This window comes from Camellia sinensis, chromosome 7 (assembly GCF_055761805.1).
Source record: "Camellia sinensis isolate YWXY chromosome 7, ASM5576180v1, whole genome shotgun sequence".
In the NCBI taxonomy this organism is placed as follows: Eukaryota; Viridiplantae; Streptophyta; class Magnoliopsida; order Ericales; family Theaceae; genus Camellia; species Camellia sinensis.
In genome coordinates, this window is record NC_138967.1 from 155,673,679 (window position 1) to 155,681,009 (window position 7,331).

A 7,331-nucleotide genomic window follows, 5' to 3' on the forward strand; every position below is an offset into this window, starting at 1 on the left:
AATTTTGTGTAACGCCCTCAAAATGAACCCATTATATATATATCATTGACACGCATTATTTAATGAAAACATTTTATTAATTCATTCATCAGAGTATTACTAAGTAAAAGCATTACATGTAACATCAGATAAATTGCCCAACAGGCTTACATCTTTCCAAGCCAACACTTGGATACAAAAATATGAGTTCTAACTCATTACAAGGAAAGCCCTAGGCTTGAATGTTTACATGTACTAATAAACAAAAACAATTAACTAAAGATAATCTTCTTGAAAATCCAGAAGCCCAAACCCTCTCAAACTAAGTCCTTGGAGGTAGCTTATCACCTGAACCTGAAAATGATGTTCCCATAAAGGGTGAGCCACAGCCCAACAGAAATATACTAAACCAAGCTTCTCTTGACGGCGTCTACCTGGCAACACAGAAACGGTGAGCTGCCCGGCGGTGGTGTGCCGGATAGACCCTCCGACGATCAAGTCAGTCCACTTGTGGAAGAAGAAGACTGATAGAGAGAGAGTATTCTCTTTGGGGAAGAAGTTGCATACCTCTAACGTTCGTCCTCCTCCATATTTCAAGGCTGGCCATGCAGCCTCAAGATTATGTGCGCACTACCTCTGCTGTCCTTCCCAGGACAGGTGGCAGTGCTCGCCTCTCACCACCTTACGCATGTAAAGGCTTAGTCCTCCCACCAGTACACGCAGAACTGTCCAACGGCATTGGCGCATGCTTGGAGCAGATTTCCTCTCTCCCTCACGCCATTGGCCCAGGTGGCACACTTGACCAGAATACCACGACCGGCCTATCACTTGTGGAGAGTTGCCATCACATGCACACAACCGAGCTATGCATCGCCGGACTATCCCTTGCGAAGGGGCCAAAGGGCGATACTCATGGCCGAGCTGATATTGACCGGTTCATTAGGCTAATCGGTTGTGAGGTATGCCGGCCTCCTTTATAATTTGACCCCTGTTACAAGTTTTTCAAATTATTTTTTAGCCCCCCTGTATCCCGAAAGTATCCAGAGCGTATCCTAAAGTATCCTCGCGTATCCCAAATGTATCTGAAATTCAAAAGAAAAAAAAAATAGGATACTTATTTACCGTATCTGATATGTATCCCGCCGTATCGGACTCGTATCCGTATCTGATACGCGTACGGGGACCATTTCGGAGAATCCGTGCTTCATAGAGGGGAACATATATAGAGCTTTCTAAAGTGCAAGGGGTAGTAAATGTACAGTTTGGATGGAAAAGGGTTGTTAATTTATGTGCTTACCCTTCCAATAATATCACCTAATGGTAATGTGGGGGTTGTCTAGAAATTTAAGGGGTTTATTGTCAACATTAAATGGTCAAAAGATAAAGTGTGGCGGGTGTTAAATACATGATGATAATTGTAATTTTCTCTTTTAAAAAAGTACCAAAACTTAACCCATTTTATTTTGGAAAAATCACCAACATAAACTTGACTATAATCTATGTAAAAAGAAAAAAAAAACCACACATATTAATATTTATCATTCACTTGCAATAAATCTCTTAATTTAAACTTGTTAAATAACAAACAAATAAGAGTTTTAATTACTATTATTTTAACCAAAAAAAATTTTCCGTAATACAATTGAAGAGTCAAGAGAGACTAGGCAAACAATTCCTCCCACTAAACGTGGCTAACTAATTGTAAAAATTTTGTTATACATATATATTTATTGACTAAAATAATTAGATAAAATAAAGAATATATTTGTTTTTGTACTTTTGAAAAATGTCTCCTAGTGCTAAAGTTGTTATGAAAACTTGAAACCAACCACTCCTTCCTCGGTTCAGACAAGGGATGCCTGCTGTGCTGCACAGCAGGGTGTGCTGTACACACAAAACGGCACAGTTTTGACTCTTTGTTTGTTTGTTTTGTTTGTTTGTTTGTTTTTCAAAGAGAGAAAGCTGTTAGTTTGAAATAAAATAAAACCTTACAAATTTTCAAAGGCATTTATTATAGTAAGGAGAAATATGTACTGACGTATTTGTTATTTTATTTTTGAAAATTCATATGAATTGAAATGTAATGTATATTTATTGATTATTATTTTTGATTTTTTGAAAATCAAACTAGTTATATTTCTTTTTATATTGATATTTATTAGAGTATAACTACTTATATTCTATTATTCGCAGATAAATATAAGTCATCTTTAGTATATTTAGTGTCTAGGCCAACTTGTGCTCACCTCGTATAATCTCAAGACTTTGAAGTAAATTGGGGAGACTCGAGTTAATTGGTTAATTTTTTAACAAAACAATAAATAATATGTAATAATACACATAGTTGCAAGTAAATTTAACAAACATATTTTAAGTGTTTTATAATTTTTTTAATTGGTTTGCCTAAATGAGAACAATATTGATGTTATTATTATAATTATTATTATTTGAATTTTTTTTTTTTAAAAATTATAGTTAGACTCTTGTAACAAAATAAATCATTAGTTTTTAATTTGATCAATTTAAACTCTACTATTTTGATTTATTTTCAATCTCAATCATTCGCTCATTTTTTGTTAGATAAAAATTAACGAAAACAATATTTTAGTTATTAAACTTTATGTAGATATACATAAAATATTTAAAATATTATTTTTGCTTAAATTTACTTAACAAAAATAGGTCAATGATTTAGAATGAAAATAAATCAAAATATTTAAATTTAAATAGATAAAATAAAAAGAACTCATAATTTATTTTATTACAAAGGTCAAATTCTGATATTTTTTAAAAATAATTTTCCCTCATTATTTTTGGAGGAAATTACCAATAGGTCCTACTTTTGAGACTTATTACCCATTAAGTCCTATTGATAAATTTATTAAGTGATAAATTTATCAGTGTTTTGTTTTCATGAATAAATTTATCAGTCTCTTTGTTTTTATGAATAAATTTATAGTGATAAATTTATTAATCTCTTATTTTTATAATAATAAATTTATCAGTTAGGACCTGTAAATAAATAAGTCTAATTAACAAGGCTGATTGGTAAGCATCCTTTATTTTTGTTAATTTTGCTTAAAGCAATGTAAAGAAACCAACAGCTGCACACGTACCAACATATTAATAAAAAAGAAAACAACAAACGCACCAAAGCATGCCGTTTTGGCGCACAACACTCCCGGCTGCACAGTAAGACCCTTTTCCCCTCCTTCCTCACCTTAGTTATTGTCATTTGGAAAGTTTTAATTCAAAAGTTAAATCATTGGCCTCTTAGTTATTGTCATTTGGAAAGTTTTAATTCAAAAGTTAATTCACAAACTTTCTTTCAAGGAAGTTACTTTGGTAAAGACTTGGTACCCACCACTCCCCACTCGCTTAAATTATTGACTATGAAATATTTTGAAGCACATTCGTTTAAATCATCCTCTTAGCTGCTTTGATAGTTCAATATCATTATTATAAATTTGATTTTAATCAATTATGATCAGTTAAATTAATGAAGGTATATATACATCTCATGAGCTTTGATTAAAATACGAATCGCCTCCTGTAATTTTGGAAACTACATTCCACCCCTTGAGGTTTCTAATTTCATAACAAATCGCTCATTTCATTAATAAATCATTAAGTCAATTAACTGTTTTTAATAATATTAGAAATATGTTTCAATTAATAATTTAGGTAGTTTTATTATTGTATGGAAGGCAATATTTTTGTAACTCCCGCTACATAGCAAAGCATTATGGTAAAGTAGCAACCACATTTTATTCATTATAATTCCTAGCACATGGAACAAAGTACAAACATAAACAACTTGTGTTACTGCACAAGATAACTTGCAAATGATAGAAGCATTGCACTTCACATAAGCTAATAGCATCCATATGGACATATATTACACAAGAAATATTGCTTATTGACTTAGTTTCTTCGTCCCTTCTTCCTCCTCTGAGTTTGGTTCCCTTTTCCAAAGGTCATGACAAACCATTCATGGTACCTCGTGGTCAGGGCCTGCCCGATAACTAGCCCGACTATTAGCCCACTCCCCAATCCCATGAATATGACAATCCAGTCTACACCACTTGGGAACTTTGAGTCATCACTTTGAAAGCTGAGTGATGGTGGTGGTGGTGAGGACCTTGAGTTTCCACATAACTTTGACAGAGGGTTGCCACACAATCCCGAATTCTCATAATATGAACTGTTTTCAAATGTATCAAATTGATTCCCATGAGGTATAGGGCCTGCAAGATGATTATGAGAAACATTTAGGAATTCAAGGAAAGTGAGTTGGGTAAGTTGTTGAGGTATTTCGCCAGAGAGCTGGTTTTGAGAGAGGTCCAATGATTCCAGGTCTGTTAGATTCGCCAAGGATGACGGGATGACGCCAGTGAGATTGTTGTTGGAAATGTTTAGCACCTGAAGCCCACTGAGACTTCCAAGAGATTCTGGAATATCCCCTTTGAATTTGTTGTTTGACAAATCAAGAACTACAAAAGCAGTTTGGATATGCTCGTATAATCTTTGTGTGCCTTTGTTAGCCAATGTTACTGAGTAATTATAAACCAATGGGACCGTCCAGGTTCCTGCAATGAGTGACTCTGAAGCTTCCTGCATATATGTCCAGGTTTCTGTCTTGGCCATTTTCATTGCATTCCAGTTATGGAAGTAATCTGAGGGCAAGTTACCTGAGAAACCATTGTGAGAGAGGTCAATGATGTGCAACATTGGAAACATCAAATTTGTTTTATGATTCCCAATGGCACCATGGAAGCTATTAGATCGCAAAACAAGAACTTTTAACTGAGGAAGAGCTCCCAACCAAAAAGGAAAAGTATCATCAATTTGATTATTTCCAATAACAAGAATCTCGAGCATTGTACAATTTTCCAATGATCTTGGTACCTGCCCACGCAATTGATTTTGACTTAAATCAATCAACTTCAATTGGTTCCCGTTCATGAATATCTGAGGAATAGTACCATGAAAATTGTTGTAACTTAGGTTGAGCACCAACAGAGAATCACTAAAATTGGCCAAACACTGAGGAATTGTGCCACTTAAGTTATTGTTAGACAAATCAAGAACCCGTGTAGAATAATGCTGACAGAATGATGGTGGAATTTCTCCAGTAAGTAAATTATCAGAGAACCCATAATAAATAAGGGATGGAGATGGAATTGGGAGTGATCCTTGCATCCTGTTAAAACTGAGTTCTAAAACCTTAAGTGACTGCCATGGAATGACATCTAGATGTTGCTCAAAGCCTGTCAAAAAATTATATGGAAGTGCCAAAACTTCCATGGTTTCTTTACTTGTGTTGCAAAACCAAGTAGGTATTTGGCCATGAATGTTGTTATCACCTAAAAACACAATACGCAATTCATCTTGGAATCGTAAGAAATCAGGAAATTCCCTCAAGTTGCATGATAACAATCCTAGAGCCATGATCTTAGGAAGAGTAGTGTTGGTACTATTTTTGCTAAGCACTGTTAATTTGTCTCCTGAAAGATAAAATGCGTTAAGGTTTAGGAGCTTCAGAAAAATGTCAATCTTGACTTTACCAATCAAGTTGTTATCAGCAAAATTAAAATATTCAAGATGCTCAAGTTGAGAGATTGAGCTTGGAATCGTGCCTTGCAATTGATTGTGTGAGAGGTCTAGAGCAATTAATTGCGTGGCGTTCATAAGCCAAGATGGGATTTGACCAAGTAATTCATTTGACCTTAAGGACAAATAGGATAGTTGGGTCATGTTGGCAAGAGATTGTGGTATATCACCATGTATTTTCATACCTTCAAGGTCTATGAAAGAGAGTTTGGATAGCTTGCCTAGTATCAACGAGCGGGCTCCTACATCGAAATTATTGTTACTAAGATGTAAGTAAGTTAGTTGTGTTAGGTTTGACAAGGATGAAGGAATTTTACCCCAAAAATGATTAGTACCAAGGTGCAAAATGGTGAGCTGGGCTAGATTACCAAGCGAAGCTGGTAGCATCCCTGAGAAATTGCATTCATTTAATGCCAAAATGCTTAAGGATTCAAGATTACCAATTGAATCCGGTAGCATTCCGAAGAAATTCGTTCGTGCAATTTCCAATGCTTTCAGGGGACTAGTACGATGAAATTCAGGCAGACAACCAGTGAGATTTTCATTGTCTTCCACATTTAGAAATTGAAGGTTTGGTAGTCGAAAAATGCTTGTTGGGAATTTACCATACAGTCGACAACCTCGAAGCCTAAGAGTTGTTAGTGAAGACATGTTTGACAAATCACTTGTGACTGTAGAAGATATATTCACCCAACTGAGGTCAACTACTTTCAAATTGGTTAGATTTTTAAGTAGGTCTCCCAAATTTGGTTTTTCAAGATTCAAAAGATCTGGAACATACCAACCCCCAGACAAATCAAGAAAAACTAACTTGGAAAGATTTGAAATTTCTGAAGGTATTTGACCATAAAATAAAGAGTAGGATAGGTTAAGACTTCTTAAACTTGAAAGATGTGCAATCTTCGATGGGATTTGAGAATAATTGAAGTCATTGTCAGCAAGATTTATCCCCCGAAGGTGAACCAAGTTGAAGAGGCTACTGTTGGAGTTGAAAGAGCCATAGAGAAAACTGCTACTGAGGTCAAGGCCAATCACATGACCAGTGTGGTGATCACACTCGACGCCATCCCATGAGCAGCAATCATTGCTTTTTCCTTCAAGCCTCCATGATTCGACTTTTGGATAAGCCAAAGGATCACTTGAAGCGGACTTGTTAATGAAAAAGCTATGTTTGAACTCTAGTAAGGCTGAGCTCTCATCTTCATGGCATAGTGGTGGTGGAGAAGAGGAAGAATTACTCAATATAATAAGATGAAAAAAACAACACAAGAGCAAGAGACTATAAAGATACAAAGATGAACCCATGATCAAATTTGGTTACCAATCTTGGATGAGGAAGTTAATGGCAGTGATGTGCTTTTATAGTTGGGAGTCAAGTCAAGTCTACAAACATGGACTGCCACGTCATTATAGAGAAAAAAAATGCTCAACGGAGTCTAAGAATTATTTATTTATTTATTTCTTTTAGTACGTCAACTAAAAGTATAAGAAATGGACCACTATCACAAATATATATATACACGGCCGGCCTGTGGGTCAACAAAGTATAAGAAATGGACCACTATCAAATATATATATACACGGCCGGCCTGTGGGTACACAAAAGAGAGGCTTGTGCCTTGGTCTCCTAAATTGGTGTTGAAAATAGGAGTCCTAATATAATTTTGTGTTTTAGATATATATAAAAAAAAAGTCTAAATATTATAGGCCCAATTGAGCATGGGGCCCAAAAAAAACAT

General features: G+C 35.2%; 1 pseudogene across 1 annotated transcript; it reads right to left on the bottom strand.

Moving 5' to 3' along the window:
- Positions 1 to 3,724: 3,724 nt before the first annotated feature.
- Positions 3,725 to 6,918, bottom strand: LOC114275298 (receptor-like protein 6 pseudogene; annotated as a pseudogene). The gene has a single exon (XR_014336275.1). The product of XR_014336275.1 is annotated as a receptor-like protein 6 pseudogene (transcript).
- Between the last annotated feature and the right edge of the window lie 413 nt (positions 6,919 to 7,331).